This window comes from Tamandua tetradactyla, chromosome 12, assembly GCF_023851605.1.
Source record: "Tamandua tetradactyla isolate mTamTet1 chromosome 12, mTamTet1.pri, whole genome shotgun sequence".
NCBI classification, from domain to species: domain Eukaryota; kingdom Metazoa; phylum Chordata; class Mammalia; order Pilosa; family Myrmecophagidae; genus Tamandua; species Tamandua tetradactyla.
Window position 1 is genome coordinate 23,772,455 of NC_135338.1, and position 24,612 is coordinate 23,797,066.

The window sequence follows — 24,612 nt, forward strand, 5'->3', positions numbered from 1 at the left end:
ACTCTACCCATTGCAGGTGGATCTTGATTCGATTACTAGAGTGTTTAAAAGAGGAAATATTTTGGAGAAATGACAGAAGCCTCAGCGCTGACAGAAATTTCACAGCAGAGCTGACACAGATATGGGCATGTGGAGAACAGAGACAGGGAGGTTTGGAGATGTTTGGAGCCCAGCAGATGTTGCCATGAGATGTTAAGCAAACCTCAACCTGGAAAGACTGAAGGGAAGTCAAGAGATGAAGGCCAGCCTTGGAGAAGTAAAGTGAGGAACCTCCACAGAAATAGAGGCTGAAAGCAACAGATCCCAGGAGCAAGGGACCAATATCTTTCCCCACTGACAGAGGTGTTCCAGATGCATTATCTTTACTTGAATTAAGGTATCTTTCCCTGGATACCTTAGTTTGGACATTTCAATAGGCTTATAAGTGTAAAATTGTAACTTATTAAAATCTCCTTTATAAAACTTCCATTTCTGGTATACTTCATACCAACAGCTAGCAAACTAAAACACCACCTTTTCATGCTACCATCTTTTGTTCTTTATATTTTTCACTTTGGGTAAGGTATATTGTGGCAGCTTCAAATTCACTGATCTTTTCTTCTGCAGATTTCTAACTTCTTGTTAATCCCTTTCAATGTATTTTTCATTTCTGAGATTGTATTTTCATTTCTATTTTTCGATTGAGATCTTTTTTTTGTATCCGTTCTTTCTCTGCCCTTCATGTTCATGCTTTTTTCTCCTTTCAAACATGTGGAGTACCATTATAATAAGTATTTTAATGTCCTTGTCAGATAATTCTGTCATCTTAGTCATTTCTAGGTAGTCTTTGATTGATTTTTTCCATGGTTATAGAACATATTTTCCAGCATCATTGGTGTTCTAGTTTGCTAGCTGCCATAATGCAATATTCCAGAAATAGAATGGCTTCTAAAAAGGGGAATTTAGTAAGTTGCTAGTTTGCAATTCTAAGGCTGAGAAAATGTCCAAATTAAGGTACCAACAAGAGGTCACCTTCACCCAAGAAAGGCCTATGAAGTTCAGGGTTTCTTTTTCAACTGCAAAGGCATGTGGTGAACATGGTGAGATTTGCTAGCTTTTTCTTGTTTCATGAAGCTCCCCCAGAGGTGTATTCCTTCTTCATCTCCAAAGATGAAGATGAGGCAGCGTGGGCCCTCTGCTTCATAGCTTTTGTCATTCTGTCATCATTCTCTGTGCTCTCAGAATCTCAAACCTTTTTCAAAACACTTCCTCTTTTAAAGGATTCCAGTAAAGTAATCAAGACCACCCAGAATGGGTGGAGTCACATCTCCCACTATTCAAAAGTTCATACCCACAATTAGGTGAGTCACATCTCCATGGACATAATCTAATCGAGTATCCAAACTACATTATTGAATAGGGATTAAGAGAAATGGTTGCCTCCATATGCTGGGATCAGGGTTAAAACATGGCTTTTCTAGAGTATGTAATCCTTTCAAAGTGCCACAATTGGATATCTGGTATTTTTTTGCCAGACATGGGATGTTTTGAACTCTTTGTTGTTGGGTGCTAGATTTTATTGTATTCTTTTAACTATTGTTGGGCTTTGTTCTGGAATGCAGGTAAATTACTTGGAATTGGTTTGATCCCCTCAAGGATTGGTCATAAGCTCTCTTAGTGTGGCTTCAGGGAGGCTTTAATTTAGGATTAATTTTATCCCACATCTATGTCAACAGTAAGTAATTCTTTATGTCCTTTGGACAGTTCTTCTCCTGGTATTAATGCAGCTTAGTCATGCATCTACAGTCAGTTGCCGATAAGCTAGTTAGCTCTGCATCTAAGGTTTGGCTCACTGTCGACTCTGACACTGAGGGTAACTATATCACTTGTCCCCCATCCTCCAGCAGGGTATCACAAGCTTGTTCACATGACTACTCAGTGTTCTAACAGCAGCAACTGTGCAAGCCCCATTGCCAAAGTACTTTTCAAGTCTCTGCCTGCATCACATTTGCTGTTTTTCTATTTATCAATATGTCATATAGCCCAGAGTCAGTACAGGAAGATACCATCAAAGGTATGAATACAAGGAGGGAACAAATTTGTGACCATTTTGCAATCTTCAATAAGCACTTAGCAAAATTGTAACTGTTTAATGCATACTAGTTTTTTTGCTTTATTTTATTGTAAAATATCATAAATATAACAAAGATGTAGTCATTTTAGACAGTTTTAAGAACAATGTAGCTAAGGTGTTAACTCTATCTCATCAGGTCAGGGCTTATTTTAGCTGTTATAAAATAAATGTCTTTGTCTTGGTCCAGCTGATCTTCTTCACTGTGTTTCTGTGCAATTGTTAGAACTTCAGGGGACTACTCTTGCCTCTAGTTCTACAATCACGTTCTGCTGCAAAATTCCTTCTCTCTGCCCTCTTTAGTGGGAACAGTTCTATAAATCACCCAGAATCTTGGCAAGAATAGAGCTACTTCTGGGTTGAATGATTAAAAAAAAAATCTCTCCTGCTACCCAGAAGTCATTTACATAGGTTAATTCCTGGGGGTTAAAATCTACAACCCCCCTTTTTGCAGAAGCCTCTGAGGGAGAAACACTTTTTTTTGCAGCATCAGAGGGGATGCTGTTTAAGCATTTCATGCACATGTATATGTGGGTACTCCTGGCAAAAGAAATGCTATTTATTCCTTCCTCACATTTTGGACCGAATAGCTCTCCCTCCCTGGATGTGTTACTCTCCCAACACCAACTGCCATATTTATTATCCCAGTGAAATATTGTCTGAATCTTCCTGGATCAAGCACCCATCTGCAAATCATGGCTCAATCATTCTCTAGTCCTACATTTCCAATTTGATTTAATCACAGATAGTGCATGCATAGCCCACAAGTCTTCACTAAACCTCAGTAACCTACAAGTCACCTACTTCTCTGTGGCAGAATGATTCATTGAGATATTAATTTTATCCTGTTCTTGCTGCAGTAAAAGAATACAAAGAATGAAAGGGAAATTTTCTTCCTCCTACCTCCCTTTCAAGATGAGTGGTCATACCCCTGAGTTCAGTCTCCCTTGCTTGGTAGAAATTATTATAGTAGCTTCTTTGTGTTTCAGGAGACCATGAAGGTAATGCTGCTCCCACTCCCCTAACTTCAACAGTAGATCTTTGAGAAGAAGCTGGTATTTGGAAAACAAGGAATATGGCCTGAACTCATTCCTGTAAAAAGAGGGAAAGATTCCTGTAAAGTGAGAGTTGTTGGGATTTTGTTTTTGTTTTTGTTTGTGGGGGCGGGGGTATTCTAAGGGTTTCAAATGTGTATGGAAAACTTGAGCCCCACTCCCAGGCAGTAGCACAAGAGTAGAAGGACCTCCAGTGTGACTTTTGAGCCATGACCAAGTTTGGTGCAAGGGACTGTTCATATTCAAATAGACCAGGTAGGGTTGGACAAGGAATACCTTACCAGCAACCTTGATTAAATAAAGACCAAGGCCCTTCTTCCCAGTTTCCTACACTGTGTAAGTCCTGGTAAGGGAACAATACTGCTCCTCCTTTCCCTTACCCATATGCTTACGATTAGATTTCTTTCTAGTCTTAGCTTGACCAAGCCAAAATAAAACAAAACAAAGAAATTTATTACCCTAGTCAAAAGGGAAAATTATATTAAGAGTCTTGAAAAAATAAGATTTTCATCAGGTTCCTAGGTGTAGGTATTCTGAGTTATTTTCCACCCTTTGGTTCCAGGCTAGTCACCAGAAATTCCAGGGATAATAGAAGGTCCATGGTAGCAGCCAGGAGTTGATGGAAATCTAATATATGAGTGCTAAAATCTCTTCATGATCTAGTACACAATAACTAGCAGACTGGCACCACTAGGCCTGTTAGCAGGTGTGAGACAATGGGGACTCAAATCCTAAAAAAGCAATTACACAGAAATGTTACTGCAAGACTTCACACAAAAAAGTCTCCATCAGTTCTAGTTGTCTCTATCCACCAGTCCAAAGGCAATATCCTCTCAAACTCTTAGCATTACAGATTCCCTCTTTCCCCTTGAACCTGAAAATCCAGCTGTGTTCTCTCGCCTCTGACATCAGCATTCCTGGCTTTGATACAGCCAACCATCTGGTTGATGAAGCATGAGGCAGAATGGATTCCAGCTCACTGTTCCCTGCTGTTTGCACATGAATATTACAAAACTCAATGGCGTCAACGTGAATGGTGAGCTGTGATTCAGACTCACAAGGAATTAAACATGTTAAATGACCCCAGGCCATTTTTGAGAAGGGTTGATTTCTAATAAATTTAACTGTCATTTCCAGATGGAGACTGAGGAGGTGGCTCTTCTTGGGATATTGTAGAGATTTGGAGAATACTATTAATTAGGAGGTCTCTAGCTCACCAGATGATGTGAAATCTTTAGTACAGGCAATAGAGTGAAGACCTAGAATAATGAGAAATAAAATTACATTTTTAGCTATTTGATTGTTTCAAGTAAGAAAAGTAGCTGTTCTTTAATCTTTCAATTCATACTTCTTCTGAAGTTGCTGTATTTTTTCCTACTCCAACACCATATCTGTAAGTAGAAAAGCTCTATCCATCATGTTAAGCACTTTCATCACCTCCCACACCCAATGCCTCACTTCCCAAGCTTTCCTGTCAGTTCTGACTTTGGTAATTATAAAGGAAAAGGAGAGACAAAACAACAACAACAAAAAGGAGCTAGAGTAAGAAGCAACAGCCTGATGGTGGAGACAGATTTAGTAAGCAAAGAATCTGAATTTCTTCTTGGTTTTTCTATTTACTAAATGAGTGATCTTTGTATCTCATCATTTCAATTCACTGGCCTTCAGCCTCCTCATCTGTAAAATAGAGGAAATAATAATAAATACGTTAAGGTGTGGTCTGTGTAAACTAAGAAGCCCTGTATAGATTTTTTTATTAAAGGGAAAGAGAAAAGGATTTTGAACTTGAAATCACACTGAAAATAGAAGCAATAAAATGAAAGTTGCTAAAAAAAAAAAAAAATTGGAATTTTTCCTTCTCATTTTCCCCGTGAGCACTGAAGAAGGAACTACACTTGTTCCATTTAGTGTTTTCATTATCGAATTGAATTTTCTGAGTAGTTTATCCCTGGCAGGATGTGATCTCTGTCTCTCCTCTGCCACCTACTATCCCCTCCCAGTGCAGGGAAAGGAAATGTAGGATTTAGGGAAGCAGTACCAGGTCCTTTTCCCACTTACCTCCTGGACCCCCTGGTATGTCCAGTTTCCCTTCTTCAATTCTCCTCTAAACCAGAAGTATAAAAAGGAAAGGCCATCAAAAGCCTGTTCAGTGTAACTGTGCAAACCTATTTCATTCTTACTTTGTATTCAGGACACACGCGCTCCTCCTCCTGTAGTATTTGCTGATATACTTTGCACTCCAGCTGCTGCAATATTTAAATCAGTGATTCTGTACACAGACCACACGATGTGCCACTACACTCCAACAAGGAAGGTCTGTCTCACCACGGGGACAGAGGATCTAAGCATCTGTCATTCTCCTCCTGTCACTTATAATTAACCACACACCCCTGTACACACATAAATATTTAAGTGCAAAAGTAAAACTCCCTAGTGCTTTAAGTCAACCTCTCTTCTTCTCAGTGAGCTTTGAAAGTTGCCCAAATGAATTTTTTACTTAATTCAAAACTCTATAAAAACACTTTGCTGTGAGAAACTTGTAACCCATAGCATATAATTATATTCTCCCAAAATAATTTTAAAACCTCAGGGTTAGAAGTATGGTACACACATGCTTCTAGAATATAAACTCCATGAAGAAGAGATCTTGGTCAATTTGTTCTATTTCACTGAAATATCCCAAAAGTATATAACAGTCCCTAGTATATAGTACGAGCTCAATGAATTTTTTGAATGTGTTAAATAAATGAATGAGCAAAATAACTATAAGACAAAATTCTGTTGTTTAGGATGAAGAATTTAAGATCAGAACTTCTAGGCAAAATTGTAGAACCTGAAAACACTTTGGATATTGAAGGAGAATAAGCCAGAGTGGGAAATAATCATGAGATATAAAAGGTCACCCATTTGTTTATTTATTAACTCAACAAACAACTATTGCCAAGCATCTTCACATAAGGTCCTGAAACAGATATAAAAACATAAATAAGATAAAGATGCTTACCTTCAAGTGACTGTTGTATGTTTGTATGTTTTTCCAGCATGGTCCACTGATCTCCTATCAGATTCTTAGGTCTATGTCAAACTTACTGAATTAGAATCATTGTGGAGGAGCCTGGGAATCTGTATTTTAACTTGCTAACCAGGCAATACTTATCAACACTAATATTTGGAAGCTGGTCTTGTAGAATTCATATTATTTGATTATTTTTCAGGAACTATGTGATTTCTCCTACCATTTAGGTAACATTTGTATGGTCACATCCAGATATCTTGGTGAATCAGTAGAATGCAATAAAATTAAAATGATGTAGTCATTTTAGATTAGCTGTTCAGTAGCCTATAGATCGGATAAAATGGTTCTCCTTTAAACTAATCCTTACAGGGGCTGGTATCTGAGATGAAGAATTATAAAGACAAACATATAGCACATACTTCTAGACTTGCAGAAAGAGGTTTAAACCAAATTTCCTGCATGTTCACTAAGCTTCCAAACTTCTGCAAATAGTGTTTGAAATTTGCCTCAGGCCTCATCCAATTCGAATATTCCAGTGTCTCCATTAACCTGTCCTGCTCAGCACTAACTCCAGGATTGACTGACACCTGCACACCTTCTTGTGAAGACTAATTAGGTCCTCAGTGCCCAAGGTGTAGTCAGAATCATCTACCATCTGGCTCATGATGGTGCCGCCTACCATTCTGAATGTTTTAGCTTTAATTATGTGTTTGTGCAATTTAATGCAATCTTCTTTGTACTACTGACATAGCATATCTTTAAACAACTTTGCTGACCCCCTGCAGATTGTAAGATCTCTTTCCCAGATGTTTTCCCATTTGAATGTCTCCTTGGACCTAACTTCAGTAGAGAGAGCCTTCCTCACCTTTCATTTTCCTAACGTCTTGTTCGCTTCTACTCTTTTATATTTACACATTGTTCAACTATGTAATTTCTACTGGCCATGTCTTTTGCCATTTTACTATGGAAAGAGTTAGTAAAAATTGAGAGTTTGATCACATAGTAGTGTTGGTTGTTATTTGTATATTACATTATGTCTTAGTCTCTGTGGAAAAATTTGAATTATATCAAATTCAATGCCAGCCAAAACAAAAATGAAAATACTTTGGAAATTGCAAACATTGGTCACTGAGCTAGCTGCAAACACCCCCTTAACATTTGGAAAAAAAACAGATTAGTAATGATTTGATATAACACCATTTAATGTCTTAATATTAAACTCTGCATACTTGCTGTTAATCAAAACAATTTGTTCTACTCAAAGTGATGGTACTTAATGTTCTGTTAATTATGCAAGGAGCTAATCAATTTGTCCCTTGGATGGATGTTCAACTGATTAAGAGAAACTAATCATCAGTTATGAAATCCATACAGCACAGATGAGTCACGGATAAGACACTTTTTTGGTAACTTAGGGCCAAAAATTCCATTTCCTTAAATTACCTCTTATTTCTATTGGGAGAAGTTATTTTCTTTCCTTAAATAAATGTGTATAGTCTTACCTTATTTTCTTTCCTTAAATACATGTGTATAGTCTTACCTGTGGATTGGAAATTAATGCCTAGTTTAGCTTAGATCAATTGTTATCAAACCAAAAACAATGATAGAGTGGGTTCAATTTCTTATTTAATCCCTAAAGAACAATAACTAACTAAAGGAATTATGATTCAGCATTAAGAAAAGGATGCTCTAAATAAAATAAGATAATTCATAAGTTTGACTTCTTAACATTACAGAGAGGATTTAGGGATGTTAACTTTCAGTGCTCTAAAAGATCATTTTATCTGATAATATTCATCCCTTCAACATATATTAAGCATGCCAGGTACTATGCTAGGCGCCAAGTAAGTAAAGACACGTAAGGCACAGTTCCTGACTGTAAAAGACCACCTAAGAAACAAAAAGAAACCACCACAATAGATAATTGATACTTTTTTACCTGTAAGAGTTACTCAAAAACAAGCTAAATGAAACAAAGGAAAAAAGAGAAGTGGACTCATACAGCAGCTTGTCCATGAAAGATTAATAGGTAAACAAAAGCTACTCATGTCAGAAAAGAAACATGGTTCTGTGACTCCAGATTCAATGGACTGGCTGTCAGGATACCTGGCCTTTAATTTTAATTTGTAGCTATCAATAATCTCCTGCACGACTCTGGGTATATTTTAATCCTCTCTCTGTATTTCATCTTTCTCATCGGCAAAAGAGCAGTGAATTTTCCACCATGAACTAAAGGTCAATTTCAGATCACTGGAGGAAATCTAGGGCATTCTCAAGGGTTTCTGCACTTGGAATCCAAATGCAAAGTGTATTAGTCAATCAATCATTCAGTCTGCAAGTACCTATTGATTATCTACTGAGTACTCTCCAAGGTGCAAGGCCCTGTGGGGGACATATAGAATAGGAACCAAAAATAATCATTTCCCTCAATTAGCTGCCAACTTTGTTGGGTAGAAAACAATTAATATGCAATAGCAATGAATAGATGAATGCACGAATTAATGGATATTTACTGGGTATCTACCGTATTTCAGACATTGCTATGCTTTTTAGTCTGTAAGGCTCTTGTACACGTTTGCTACTTAAGAGTAAGCAAGGTATGCAATAAAAGCTAGACTGTGCAGTCTTTTAAGAGCTGTGAAAGGTTGGAGGAGAGTGGTATCAATTAAGCTGCATTGAAGTATAGAGGCCTTGAACTGAGCAAAGATGTTGAGCTTTTTTGGAGTAGCTAAAGTTGGATAGAAGGAAGCACATTCCAGAGCAAAAGGATCAATTCTAAAGGAGGCAAGAAACAGGACAGGCTGATCATAGTGTATTTACAGGCATATGCTTTTACTGGAGCAGATACCTTTTTAAGGAATGTTGGGAAACTACAGTTGGACTTTGAAAGCCCAATTTAATATTTACAGGAATGTTAGTTTAGAAGAAAGTGTGTAGGAAGACAGAAAATACTCAAAATAGAAAGAGGTTAAAATTTCTAGAGCAGGGAATTGATGTTATGAAAGAACTTTAAGGGGGGTTGGTCTGGTACTGGCATGTTGACTAAATTTTAGGGTGCAGCAACAAAAGCATAAGAAGACTGGATCCTTCTTGCCCTACATTTCCAATTTCTGCAACACCCAAATCACAGATATTTCACCTATTGTTTGTAGAAGAATATATCACTTAGGGATTTTAGATCTGGTGTTTGATTTGCCGAACTTGCAGTGACAGATGGCTCATGCAATATAAAGTACTAATCTTACTTGTTCAATTTAAGATTTTTCATGCAAAAATTTTTCTCAAAAAGAGAGAAGTTATTTATTTGCCCAGCTTTTATTTCTTCACTACCTTCGGGTCTTTATCCTGGCTCAGGGTTGAGTTAAAATGATGTCAGCAAAGTAATACCATTACATCTTTTTCTTCCTGAAATATCCAGGCTCAGCGAGTGCCTGGAAGAAATTAAATAAGGCTATGAGGGTGGTGGGTTCTCAGAGCTTTTCTGGGATAAGAAACTAGAGGTTGAAAACAGAAAGAATCAAGAGAGACCGCCACAACAATTTCTCTTTCTGCACACCCATCCCTTCCCTGTCTCCAAGACTGACAGAAAAGTTCCTGGAGAAGAGTTGAGAAGTAAAAAGAATGGAGGAGCAGTTAATAGGGAGAAGAAAAGTGGTCGTAAGTAAGCTCTATGAAGCTGTGGACTCTGCTCAGGACTCAACCTATTTTCCCATGTAGGAGAATAAGCCATGGGGCCAATTGAAGGCACATGCTCAGTTCTGCAGCTGTCTTGAGCATTAAGGGAGGAGACTGGGTAGCACTCCAGTAGAGGCATTCACCTTCTCTCCTTTCTCCACTGTTTCCTTCCATATATATACATATATGCACTTACTTTCCATAACCTACCCCACTCCCTTCCAGAAACCAATTCTTTTTTCTTTTATTATCCAGACCCACTTCCACTGTTCAAAGGAGAAAGGAAGATCTTTTGGTTAAACACAGAAGGGACTGACATTTGATTTTTTATGGGGAGCACATATTTATAAGTGATGCTCTTGTGTCTATATGCATCTTCTATCTATCATCTGTCTATCTAAACATATATTTACCAAAAACCCTTTTATTAGTAGGCCCATGGTGGATCTCGAGTCTAGGCATATCTGGAATCCTGACAAATGTTCCTTACTGCCACATTTTATGTCTCCGTTCTTTCTCTTATCCCTTCCTCCCGGACTCAACTCTCTCTACTGTCTCCTGCTCCTTTATCATTCATGGCAGAAAACACACAAAGTCAGAGAAAATATTGGACCTTTCTGAAGAAATAATGACTCTAGTACAGGAAACTCTCTTCCTGGACAAGGTGGACCATGCAGGGAAACCCCCAAACAGGACTCTCTTGCTTCCACATTGTTTTTGTCTCCAGCCAAAGGACTCCCTCTTACCTACATTGGTGGATCTGAAAGTGATCACTTTATCCAAAGCACTATTCATAAGTTTCCAAGAGTTATTGTGCTGTGACCCTCATCCTCCTTTCTTGCTTCCCACCAGAAACCCAGTAGGGATGAGGTAACCTCTGCTGGAGCAGCTTTGTCATTCAGGCATGGGCTTCTTCGGGCCACTAAACACACAGAAATGCTGAGAGTCCCTCTGCATTGGAGTGTTAGAGCAGAAGAACAGAAAACAAAGCTCTAAAGTCTCGACAGAACTTTCTGAATTCTTTCTAGTTTCTATTTTATTTCCAAAATCAGAATACCCCCAACATTTCTAATTCTTGATTCTCCTTTTTTTCTCCACCCTCACCTCACTTCTTTATTCTATTTACAGCAAAGAACTACTATTCTGATTCCCTTTACCTTCCTCCATTTCAACTGAATATAAAAACATCAGCAATGATTCTAAAACCATAAAGTTTATGATTTGGAAATATTATGTTCTAATTATGTGGTAGTGTATGGAGCAGCTGTATAGTATTTCAGACCAAGTTATGATTATTACATTTCCACATTACCCTAACCCCATTCTCCGGTCAATTTTTGCAATAGGAAATGGATAACAGTATCGCATTTATTCAAGTTCACCCATTCTTAACCGGTTTTCAGATTTTATCAGTCCCTAGTCTTTCAACCAAAGGTGCTCTTGAAGTAATAAATCTCCATTAGTGTATTAATGAGCAACCTTGTAAGAGATTTGAAATACATCTGAATCTTAAAATAGAGGAATGAAATGGGGAAAAAAAAATCAACATTGACTTTTTTAATATGATATTCACAGTATTAGACACTCACAAATTTTGGATTTAACCTTATGGTGATTATTTGAAAACACAACGGGACATTATAATCACAGAGTTAATGGTTTAAAAATATACTGGCTTTATTTGTTCTTCAAGACTGACAAAGATATATTTCCCTGCTTTTTCTTCTAATGAAGTAATATAATATTTTACCCATTATATTAAGTAATCTCATTCCCTTTTACTCTGTTTAAAATTCATTTTTAAGTTAAAATACTTTTTGATCTTCTTGTGTCAGAATGTTTCAGATACATGCTGCTGCATGAGACATATTTTACACCCACATTAATCGAAGTACAGAGAAATGATTACAAAAGATGTGAAATTGAAAACAGTCTTTTTAGATGTCTAGAGTAAACACTATACTGCACAGAAGGTAATATTCAACCCACACCCCCTACCCCACTTCCTCCCACTTCTCCTCAATGTATCTTTACTAAAAAGGTATATTTACGAACCAAAGAGGCCACAACTCAGGATGAGAGAATTTGTTGGAATCCTCTTTACAACTAGATCTACTTTTAAGTGTTTATTGAGTAAACAAACAAAATGGAAAGAATAATCAATGGATTGTGTGGTTATAGGAACTCTGCTCAGGAGGAAAGGCAAAGAGAGCAAAAGTCATCTTTCAACATCAGTAGCAGTGACATTGCCTTCACTTTTACGAAGCTCATTGACATCAATTCTCAGAAATGTTTTTCTGGAAATCTCATACGTTCTTCATTCAAGAAATATTTATTTATTCTTTGTTACATAACACACAAATTCAAAGATCTGGGGATACAGCAGTTAATAAGACAAGATTCTTTTTCTCTTGGAGTTAAAATTTAGAACAGCACTGTCCAATAGAACTATCTGCAGTGTTGGAAATGTTCTATACTTGTCCTCTCCAATATGGTATCCACTAGCCACTTGTGGTTACTGAGTATTTGAAATGTGGCTAGTACAACTGAGTAACTATAATTCCAGCCATTTTAAAGGAGGAGACAGTGTTATGGGGGTCCATGCTTTCTGCAGGATATGTTGCCTTGGACATTATTTTTATACGTGAAATACAAAACCTGTGCAACATTCCTTCCTGGAAAGGACAATCACCACAATCTTCCCTGATGAGTTTGTGGAACCCTGATTGACTTTTAGGCTAATGGAATATAAAGAATTTATTCAGTTGGAACTCGGAAATGTCCTGATTAAGTACAATCAACACACACAAAATTGCTTACTTACAACTAATAGAATTTAGTAGTTAAACTGTAGCAACAGTTGATGCAGCACCTTAGAATTAACAAAGATCATTCAAAAAGTGATATTCATGACTAGTGACAAATAGTAAAATAATGAAGGTTACAGTTATTGTATTTGTCAACAAGAGAGATTGAGGCATTGGTAGAAAATGCAAACTTTTGAAAAAAAGAGAAAAGTAAGAGATTTTCAAAAAATATAATATACACTCTTTATGATTTTTTTCCTTTACACCTGAGCAGCCTGTGTTTTGGATGAGAGGAAACAATGCACAGTTGTGCACAGGTGGCTGGGTGCTCTGCCATGTACTCACTGTGGGACTTTGGCAAAGTTACTTAACTTCTCTTGCCTATGTTTCCTTATCTACGTAGAGTTATGGTAGAAATTAAATAAGAAAATACATAGAAAGTGCTTAGAACAGTGTCTGGCACAAAACGAGCACTCAGTAAATGTTAATCATTTCAAGAATTCTCCCTACCTGTCTTTCTGGCCTTCATCTGAAATAATTGTGTAAGTATAAGGTAGCAAATATATTTTCCCTATTTCTAAACTGTGTAGGCTGCACTCTCAGAAGTTCCCCTGGTATGAAAGTGTCCACCCTACTGTCTCTGAACTCTTCTTAACTTTGCTCTTGGGTTTTCTATGGGAAATCATTCAAAATCCCCATTGTCAACCAGGAACTTTCATTTCTAGGATTTTATACTAAAGAAGGAATTAAGAACTTAGTACAATCAATGCACACAAAATTGCTTACTTACAACTATCAGAATTTAGTAGTTAAACTGTAACAACAGTTGATGTAGCATCTTAGAATTAACAAAGATCATTCAAAAAGTGATATTCATGACTTTTAGTAAAATAATGAAGGTTACGCTATTGTATTTGTTAACAAGAGAGACTGAGGCATTGGTAGAAAATTCACACTTTTGAAAAAGTTGCGCGTAGTTCATAATAGTGAAGAAATGAATTAAGACCATCTTAGTGACCAAAAATAGAGGATGGGTTGGATACATTGAGGAACACACATGTGCAATAGAATTGTAAGCAGCTCCAAAAGGGACGTTCTGTGAAATAATGATAGAGAATGAAGTTGAGTTATATATATAATTTTTAAAAAGCAGTCTGTAGGGTGGGCCACAGTGGCTCAGCAGGCAGAGTTCTTGCCTGCCATGCTGAAGACCTGGGTTTGATTCCCGGTGCCTGCCCATGCAAAAAAAAAAGCAGTCTGCAAGGCAACATTGCTATATGATTCTATTTTTTAAATGCTATATGATTCTAATTTTTAAATGTAAATGTAAGTATAGAAAATATCTGGACGGTTTTAGGGTCATCAAAATGTAGTGCATCACCTACTCATTCTTCCCGTTAATACTGGGATCGAGTACTTGCAAGTCTGGATGACTGGCCATTCTTGTGGACTCTCAGCCTAACTCCTCCCTTGTGAAACTAAGAATGTGAAAAGAAACGGTTACAAGGGGTAGCAGTTGAGTCTCCCTAATTCTTTCCCTTATACCTCTCAGCTTTGGAGGCTTTTTTCCCTGGAGTCACTCTTATGGCAATGCCCTCAGTTGCTAAAGGTGTCATAGATGACAACACAGGTTGTATTTCCTGTGTAGGACAGTGTGTATGGTCACTGCTATGGCTCCTGGGCTATTGCCCTGGATTGACCTACACCATTCAAATGATTATGATTATTTAGGGGTTTTGTTGTTGTTGCTGTTGTGGTTTTGAATTTTCAACCGCAAAGTCCAAACTCTTTAATGTATTGTAGAAACTCCCCAATTCTCTGGTTGATGATGAAAAAATTTTGAATGACCTACTTAACACTGAGAACAAAGTACAGGTTGCTGCTGAAAAAAAAATTAATGAAATGTTTTAAACTCAGAACCATTGAGGGATTTTAAATTGTTAAAATAGTGAGGATCAAAATTAACTTCCCAGACTCTTATCATTATTGACAATAATTTAAAAAACAAATTATAGACCCACTTCATTACTATTATTTTTATTATGAAATATATGACTTCACCATCCGCTGTAACCATAATAATTGGAGATGCTTATTTTAACTTCAGAAATGGAAGAGACTGCTCTGTGTTAAAGCAATCAATATTTAAGACCATTAAATCTTCTTACAATGCTTTCTAGTGGTCATTCCATAGTCTCTGGTAGGAGATTTGCAATTGCTCATAAAAGTTGGTAGTAAAAGTGTCCTCTTCACATATTTTAATGAAGGTGCTATAATATTTGTTCTAATTTTTGAGCTCACTTTTCAGTCCCTGGCATTTGTAAGCAAAGAGCCCTTTTAATGAACATTAAAGTACATTTTCTCCTAAGGTTTCCTTCATTTGAAACAGGAGGCACAAATTAGCAAGTAATCTATAAACTAAGATCAAACCATATCAAATTGCCAAATTTTGACCTACAAACTAATGGCAATTTTCTATAGTTTATCCCAATATGGTAATAAAGATAAGTGTCATTTTTAAAATAAAGTTTCCTAAAAAATATTCTAAATAATTATTTTATTCAAATATATTTAATATATAAAGTTTTTTCCTGAGATTTATCAAGAGTTCTGTAATCACACTAGTTCAGTCTCACTCTGTTTTAAGGGAAATAGGAACATGAAAACCTTAAGCAAAAGCTATGTAAATTGTTCAAGGAAGCAAACAGGTTAAATGGATAGCAAGGGAGAGAGACCCAGAGTTGAAATAATCTGGTCAGATTATTACTGAATACATATTATCTCCCAAAGACTATGCCAAGTGCTAAGGAAGCAGCAAAGAACAATTTCCACATGGAAATTATGGTTCAGTTTTTTACTTAATTCTATGTAAATACTATAATGGCTATATTTCTTGTTTAGAGTCTAGGAGACATTTAGCTCTTGGTTATATGTTTTTTCCACACTAATAAAATATTATTATGTATTGTTTTATATACAAGTATGATACCAAAATATTAGTTTTTGCAATTTGTAAACTTACGTTCTTGTTTATGTACCACTATCACCTCATTACACTTTTTTGGTAAAATGCACATCACATAAATTTTACCATGTTAACCACGCTGGCTATATGCTTTTTTGTCATCAAGTGTTTGATGAAAGTGTTATATCTGTGCAAATTTAACACTAAATCTATGTGCATTGGACACTATAGGTTTGTCCAGTGATGCACAAAAAGTTTGAAGTATAGGAAACCAAATCAAGACCAACACAACCTTTGGGAAACTGGCAATCAGAGCATGGTACCAATTTGGCGGGAGGAATTATATCCATATTTCCCAAACATGTTTGATCTCAAAACTCATTATCATGGGGAGATGAAAACTCAACATGAGCTCACGAAATATAATAGTCATCTGGATTAGAGAAGACAGTTTAAAAAGGTCTCAAAGAAAAAGTAACTGCTGCAAGACATGATCAAAATTTGATCCATATCACAAATGTACCTAATATTGGTTGAAGCTAATTAACGAGTGGGCATACATCAAAGTGTACATTAAGTTGGTAAAGGCTGACTCGGTATTGACTAACAAACTGAGCAACAGCCATTTATCCTGTAAATGACATATACAACATCCTGTAAATGACATATACAACATCCTTTGCTCTTGGAATTGCCCACTGTTCTTTAAAGACAGACTTTTACATAATAAAAACAACAGAAATAAACTTAGTATTTTTCTTACATACATTTTCAAAATGCCCTTTTGAAGAAAAATATGTTAACAACAGGATTTTTGTTTTTGTTTTTGCTGAACCTGTTAATATCTTAGGACAGTTTGGGAAGTTTGTTCTATGTGCCATGCAAAGGAATAAATGATTAGTTCTGCCATATGTGGCACCTCACCTAATTTTTTATGTATGTATGTGGCTATGAGCGAACTCATCTACTTCTTCATCAATTTTCATTATCAGATTGGGACATTCAATAGAAAGCTAAAATGACCAGTTAATTAAGAAGGAGTTCCTTCTTTAGACCATAAACTCGGAAAATAAAGAGAATATCCACCACTTGCTTACATCCCAAATCATCTCCTTATTTATATCCCTAAAGCATGTAGCACAGTATCTTGCATATAGCAGACATTTAATAAATGTCTATAGAAAAGAGGCAGGTGGCCTAGTCAGACACTCCTGGATCAAATTCTAACTCTACCTTCTTCCAGCTAAGCAGCTACAAGCCAATTTGTTCATCTCAGGGTTTGTTAATCATGTATTATAAATAGTGACAACTTGTTTCACCATTGCTATGAAAATGAAGTAAAATAATAAATACAGTGTGGCCAGGACAAAATGTGGTCAATATAATAAGGACTTTTTTTTTAATGTTAGATCATTCCCCTTTCTATTTATAAAGTAGACAAAGATCCTTTCCACTTTCCCTTTTGGTACCCGTCTCCCCAGATATTCAGGGCCCTCACCACCTTGCACTGGGTCTTAGTTTGCCAGGGCTTCTATGACAGATACCACAAACAGGTTGTCTTAGCAATTTACTGTCTCACAGTTTTGGAAGCTAGAAGACCAAAATGAAGGAATTGGAAGGACCTTTCTCTGAAATATGCGGGGTTCTGGTGATGGTTTGCTGGCAATCCATCCCTGCGTCTGTCACATGGCCATCTGTCTCTTTCTGCCTCCTCCTGTGGCCTCTGGTCCAGTTTCCAAATTTTCTTGGCTTAGAAGAACTCCAGTCATATTGGATTAAGGCCCACCCTGATTTGCTTTGGCCTCATCAAAACAGGATCTTTGAGGATCCTGTTTACAAATGAGTCTACAGTCACAGGACCTGGGTTAGGACTCGAAGATCTCATTACAAACGGGTGCACCCACAAGACAAGGCTTAGTGCTTGAACCTGTCTTTGTAGGGGATTTGTGGGGGACATGATTCAATACTCCACACATGATTATCACCCCTCTCCACTGACATATAGCTGAGGTCGTGGAGGGTAGGTAGGAGATCTGAATTCGTATCCTCTCTCTGGCCCTCACAATGTCTTGGTCAAGTCATTCAGCATGTCTGGAGTAGGGCCTTAGACAATTTTCTTCAGAGATTGGTGAGTGCAGTATGGTAACATATATTTTTATATTAAAATAAAGATGGGTATGTTGAACCAAATATAAAACTTATGTACCATTTTAAGATGAACCAAGAGAGTTAAAAAATATTTGCCCTTGTGGTGGCTTACTTTGGGCTAAGGCCCCAGATTCCAGGGAATTCAGATTCCGTCTCTTGTCATTAAGAGATACTTTGTTGAAAAAGTTGGTGACCTTTGGGGTTTCTTTCAGCTCAGGAATTCTTTTGGCTCATCATTTCCCCAGTCTCCTCTCCACCCAATTTCAACTTAACCTGATAAACTAGGCATCAGGGAAAACCTACTGCATATTGCCCAAGGCTTCCAGAGACAATTTTCTGGGCACAAGCAATTAGCTGCCCTAGGCAAAACTGCGCAGTAGGCAAAGTTTGCCTCCTCCCTCTCCTGCAGTACCCACCCCCACTACGGCCTCTTCCTCCACTGCCTGTAGCCTGCCAGAGCACTCAAACCCACCTAAACTTTTTATTCCCTCCCAAGCCTCAAGCTCTAAAACTGCCCCCTCTCTCCCCCCTATTTAATTTTCCCTTCCCGCTTTGATGTTAATTTCAGCTAGGTATACAAGGTAATCGGATTTAAATTTTCTGCTAGACATATGCATTTTAAAGAAGAATGTATTAGCATAAATAGTGAAATATTTATGAGAAATATTTCTGAATGCTTGGACCATTGAGATGCACTTTGCTCACTCTGGGCTACCAGGTCTTGCTCTACCAGTTTCTGTCTCTTCAAAGGAATAAAGGTGATTATATTCCCAGTTCCAAAAGATTGCCAGACTTTGGGATAAAGTAGTCAATTCAGTAGAGTTTTCTTAGGTAACATGCAAGTCCCAGTGGCATTGTTTTTTTCATACTACTCCTTCAATCTGTAATGCCCCACTATGCTTCCTTATCTATTTAAATTCCTCAAACTGGTGGCTTTGGGCTCCAGTAGGACCCAGATGTATTTCATTTGGCTTTTTCATTATACAGGTGATAGGCAGACATTATTCTTACCCTGCAACACAAGCAGCTTAATATTTGTTGTGTTGCATCTAGTCTACTTTACATTTTGATGTTAACTGCACAGGGTGCTGAAGTTTATAACCCCTATTCATCCTTCAGTCCCATTTTCTAGGTCACCTTTTCTGTGAAGGTTTGATTCCCCCAAAGAAAATAAATCCTCTGCATACTTACAGTAATAGCTAATTGCATTAAAAATAAACATCTTGTCCTATACAGGGGCTCTGAATAAAGTCACTAACTGCAAATGCAACAATTTCTGACTGTGGCATCCAGGAAACAAGAGCTATTTTGAGGCTGGCTGGGTTTGTCTTTTACCCTGTGTAGAATGCTTCCTCCTTTATATCTAGGAATGTCTAGTGCACGTTGTAAACTCCAGTGGCTCCGGAGGCAGCACATATCCTTCTATCCCATGCACAGTGTCAATATTTATTCAAATTTCACTTGCATTGTGCAGCATCTTTTTGTCTGTTTTTCTTCCTTTCCATGTAAACTGAGATTCTTGCTCTATTTGGAACATGGTCAGGACCATTCCTCCGGTGCCATTTCCCTTGTCTAAGGACAAGTGAACAAAGGCAGCAGCATATTCTGCCCTCAATTCCCTCTATTGCCATGACTTTCCCAAGAGGAGGAACATAATAATAATGACAGTGACCACCTTAAAAATTAATGGTATAAATCTAGTGTCTTGGAGCTTTGTTGTGGGCCTACCTTTTAGCACTATCCTCCTAGTATTTTGGTAACAGAACCTCCTTGGACTGGAGGCTATAAGAAGCTATTATTTTAAATCTCATTATTTTACAAACAGTGTGATGGCAAAATTCCACCATAATAATATTGGACATTTACATAATATCCCTTTTCACAGGGCTTCAGAATTCTTTGCAAAACTTCTTATACATTTTCCCAGTGTTGAATAAGAAAAGTGGAGAGATGGCTGTTTCTAGGTAGAGAAGAGTAGGAGAAGCCTGAATTTAAAATATATATATATACACACACACACACATATATATCAAGTGTATATATATATATATATATAAACACACACACACAACACATATATACATCGAGTGTGAGGTAGAAAGCTTGACAGTGAACTCCTGACTCAGAACCAAATGCTCTTTCCATTATCCTTCTAATACTGAAGGATTTCCTTTTCTTTCTGTGAGTCTTCTATTTATACCACCAAGTAAGTATTGAAAAGCAAAAGAACATTAAAATGACCCTTAGAATTGGGTACGGGGAACAGACAAACATTTAGAAAGCTGGGTTTACTAGAAATGGGTTCTAAATAAGCCCATTTTAAAAATTGAGAAACTAATAGCAAATCAAAATTAGAGGAAAATATAAACTACCAACAAAATAAGCCACAGCTATGGGTTTCCTAATGATGGAGAATATAGGAAATTGGTTAACTAATAAAAAGATAAGATTATCCTAAAATAACCTAGAGGTAAGCAGTAATAAATTATAATTCACCTGATAACTTTCTCAAAACAAAAACACATCCAGCCTGGCCTCACCAGAGATTTTTCAGAGCACCGGTTTGGGGTGGGAGGGTGCTTGAAATAGAAAAGCAGGGAGAAAATATTTAAGAAGTAATATAGAGTGTGACGAAGTCTGAGTCTGATTAAAAAAAAAAAAAAAAGGCAGTAAAAAGCTCCAGTGAGGTAATTATAGCCTCAGGGATTTAAAAGAGTTTCCTCAAATATATCGGGGGGATAAGAAACACTGGAGAGAAAATAGGCCCATTAATAAATGACAAATGAGATAAAATGAGATTTTAAAATAGTTGGACTACTGAACTGCTTTTTTTAAAAAAAATAGATCTTTTAGAAAGAAAAACAAAAAGGGTCTAAGGGCAGAGAAGGAACAAGACTTGTCAGCAGAATGCTGATAAATAGCAAGCAAGAGAATTCAGTTCTTGCAAAATATAAGGATTTTCCGAATCAGCAAACTTCGGAGATCTGCCTTCCTCTGGGAATAAGAAGGAACTGAGTAATTTATATTCTGACCACATTTTCTCTTGTGTCTTCATCCAGCCAAGATGATGGAACCATATTATAAACCCCAGAAACTGCTTTAACTTTATGCAAATCATCTCCATTGCATTCTCACTCCTAATATCCTCAGATAATCAAACACGCTTTTAACAAACTTTAATCATCTATTGAATGCCTAGTACTGGGCTAAGTACTGGGAACAGGAAGAATTAAATATTAGCATATAACCTAAATCATCTTGCTCACCTCAGGCCCCACAGTTTTTGGTTCATGACCTATAGCTGCCCTTCAAGCCCCTCTCTCCCTACGCACACACCCACAAACACATAAGTTAAAACATTTCTCTTTAACATGGCATTTATCTACCTTCAGTTCTAAACTGAAGACTTAGGAATTAAATTCCCATGACCCTAAACAAGGCAATCATATCGCTATAATTCATAGAAGACTTATCAGCAGTCTTCAAAAACGGTATTAACTGGAATTTTAATTAAAAAAGTAATCATGTATATATGGTTAACACTTCAGATTTTTAATAGAATGGAATGTAAGTATCCCTACCATCCTAAATCACCAGAGGTGGTCTCTCCTGAATTATTTATGTGGCCTTTCATATACTTTTCTCAAACAAGCACATCTATATGTAAATCTTTTTTTAACATAAACAAGAGCTGATTTTAAACCATGTTCTGAATTTTGCCTATTTTTTTAAGTTAACAATATATTTTGGACAACAGTATATATTTGGACATGAATACATGGCGATTCATATAGTAGTTGCATAATATAATATTTTTATATGGATTGCCATAATTTACTTATCAAGTCTCTTATATTGAACATGCTGATTGCTTCCTGTCTTCTACTATTATTATGAACTATATTATTTATGATTCTATAAAAAGGAGACAATAATGTACTTTTGGCAAGGTTGCTGTAAGAATTAATGAGATAGAAGGCCTAAATAAATGGAAGAGCATACTGTGTTCATGGATTGGAAGACTAAATATAGTTAAGATGTCAATTCAACCTAAATTGATTTACAGATTCAATGAAATACCAATTAAAATCCCAAAAACTTACTTTTCAGAAATAGAAAAACCAATAACCAAATTTATCAGGGTGCCCTGAATAGCTAAAATTATCCTGAGAAAGAAAAATGAAGTCAGAGGTCTCATGCTACCTGACTTCAAGGTGTATTACGAAGCTACAGTGGTCAAAACAGCATGGTACTGACATAAAGATGATATACTGACCAATGGAATCAAATAGAGTGTTCAGATATAGACCTTTTCATCTACGGACAATTGATCTTTGATAAAGCAGTCAAGATAACTCACCTGGGACAGAACAGTCTCTTCAATAAATGGTACCTAGAGAACTGGATATCCACATGCAAAAGAATGAAAGAGGATCCATATTTCACACTCAATACAAAAACTAACTCAAAATGGATCAAAGATCTAAACATCAGATTTAAGACCATAAAACTTTTAGAAGAAAATGTAGGGAAATCTCTTATAAATTTTATAATAGGAGGCGGTTTCCTAGATCTTACACTCAAAGCACAAGCATTGAAGAAAGAAATAGATAAATGAAAATTCCTCAAAATTAAACACTTTTGCGCATCAAACAACTTTGTCAAGAAAGTAAAAAGACAGCCATACAATGAGAGACAATATTTGGAAACGATATATCAAATAAAGGTCTAATATCCAGAATATATAAAGAGATTGTTCAACTCAACAACAAAAAGAGAGACAACCCAATTACAAAATGGGCAAAAGACATGAACAGACATTTCTCAGAAGAGGAAATACAAATGGCCAAAAGACGCATGAAAAGATGCTTAATTTCCCTGGCGATTAGGGAAATGCAAATCAAAACCACAATGAGATATCATCTCACACCCACAAGAATGGCCATTATCAATAAAACAGAAAACAACAAGTGCTGGAGAGGATATGGAGAAAGAGGCACACTTATCCACTGTTGGTGGGAATGTAAAATGGTACAAGCACTGTGGAAGGCAGTTTGGTGGTTCCTTAGGAAGCTAACTATAGAATGGCCATATGATCTGGCAATACCATTGCTAGGTATGTACTCAGAAGACATGAGGGCAAGGACACAAATGGACATTTCCACACCAGTGTTATAGCAGCATTATTTACAATTGCCAAGAGATGGAAACAGCCCAAATGTCCATCAACAGAAGGGTGGCTAAACAAGCTGTGGTATATACATATGATGGAATATTATGCAGCTGTAATATAGAACTATGTCATGAAGCATGTAACAATATGGATGGACCATGAAGACATTATGCTGAGTGAGATTAGCCAGAAACAAAAGGACAAATATTGTATGGTCTCACTGACATGAACTAACATTAGTGAATAAACTTGAAGAATTTCAGCTAAGAACAGAGAACATCAGGAGATAGAAATAAGGTAGATATTGGGTAATTGGAGTTGAAGGGATGCAGATGGCACAACAGGACTGATTGTAAAAATTCAGAAATGGATTGCACAGTACTACCTATCTGCAATACAATAATATTAGTACACTGAAAGAAGCTGAATGTGAGAATGATAGTAGGGAGGAAGGCTGGGGGAACAAATGAAATCAGAAGGAAAGATAGACAATAAAGACTGAGATGATATAATCTAGGAATGGCTAGAGTATACAATGATAGTGACTAAATGTACAAATTAAAAGAATGTTTTTGCATAAGGAAGAACATAGGAATTTGTCAATATTGCAGGTTGTTGAAAATACAAGAAGAGGTTACCTTCACTCAAGAAAGACTGATGAAGTTCAGGGTTTCTCTGTCAGCTGGAAGGGTACATGGCAAAGTCTGCTAGCTTTCTCTCCCAACTCTTGGTTCATGAAGCTCCCTGAGAGGAGTTTTCCTTCTTCATCTCCAAAGGTCTCTGGCTGCTTGGGCTCTTATGGCTCTAAAGCTTTATTCAAAATGGTTTCCTCATAAAGGGCTCCAGTAAGCAATCCCACCTTGAATGGGTAGAGACGTATTTCCATGGAAACAACCCAAAAGCTCCCACCCAGTAATATTGAATGAGGTTTTAAGAACTTTGGTTTTCTGGAGTCCACAACAAAATCAAACTGGCACAAGCAGATACTCAAAAATTATTGGCAAAGTCCCTTGAGGGATGGGAGAAAAAATATGGAACTATTATACTTTACCACCAGGGAAACCTCTGATACTGTGTCACACATTAGGGACACCCAAATCAATAGGCCAAACCCTTGAGCTTGAGGCTTGCTCTTGTGAAGCTTATGCATATAGCAGAGAAGCTTAGACTACCTATAGGTATGCCCTAGTGCTCCTTCTGGAGGATCTCTTTTGTTGCTCAGATGCGGCCTCTCTCTCCCTAAACCCAACTCTGCAGGTGAAACCATTGCCCTCCCCCCTACCTATGTGGGACATGACATCCAGGAGTGAAAATCTCCCTGGCAGCATGGGAGATGACTTCCAGGATAAGTCTGGCCCTGAGACCACGGGTTCAACATTGCCATTGTGAACAAAAGGGGGGAAAGAAGTGTAACAAAAATGTCAGTGGTTGAAAGAGTTCAAATAGAGTTGAGAGGCTACTCTGAAAGTTTCTCTTAACACAAGCACTAATATAACTTTCCAGAAACCTACAACCTCCAGATGGATCCCTGGACCAGATAAATCCTGAAATGCAGAGGGGCCAGTCTCTCCATAACATCAACTAGTTCCATACCCCTACCCCATATTATTGACAGCCCCTTTCAACATGAAAAAGTTAGAATGGGCACAGCCCAAATAGTCCT

The 24,612-nt window shown here is 37.1% G+C and overlaps 1 long non-coding RNA gene across 1 annotated transcript; it reads right to left on the bottom strand.

Annotated features, from left to right (window-relative positions):
* Nucleotides 1-4,251: 4,251 nt before the first annotated feature.
* LOC143651272 (uncharacterized) lies at nucleotides 4,252-23,703 on the bottom strand. Its single transcript, XR_013159946.1, has 3 exons — nucleotides 23,588-23,703; nucleotides 5,224-5,269; nucleotides 4,252-4,424 (listed from the first exon to the last, which is right to left on the bottom strand). It is a non-coding gene; the product is annotated as an uncharacterized LOC143651272 (long non-coding RNA).
* Between the last annotated feature and the right edge of the window lie 909 nt (nucleotides 23,704-24,612).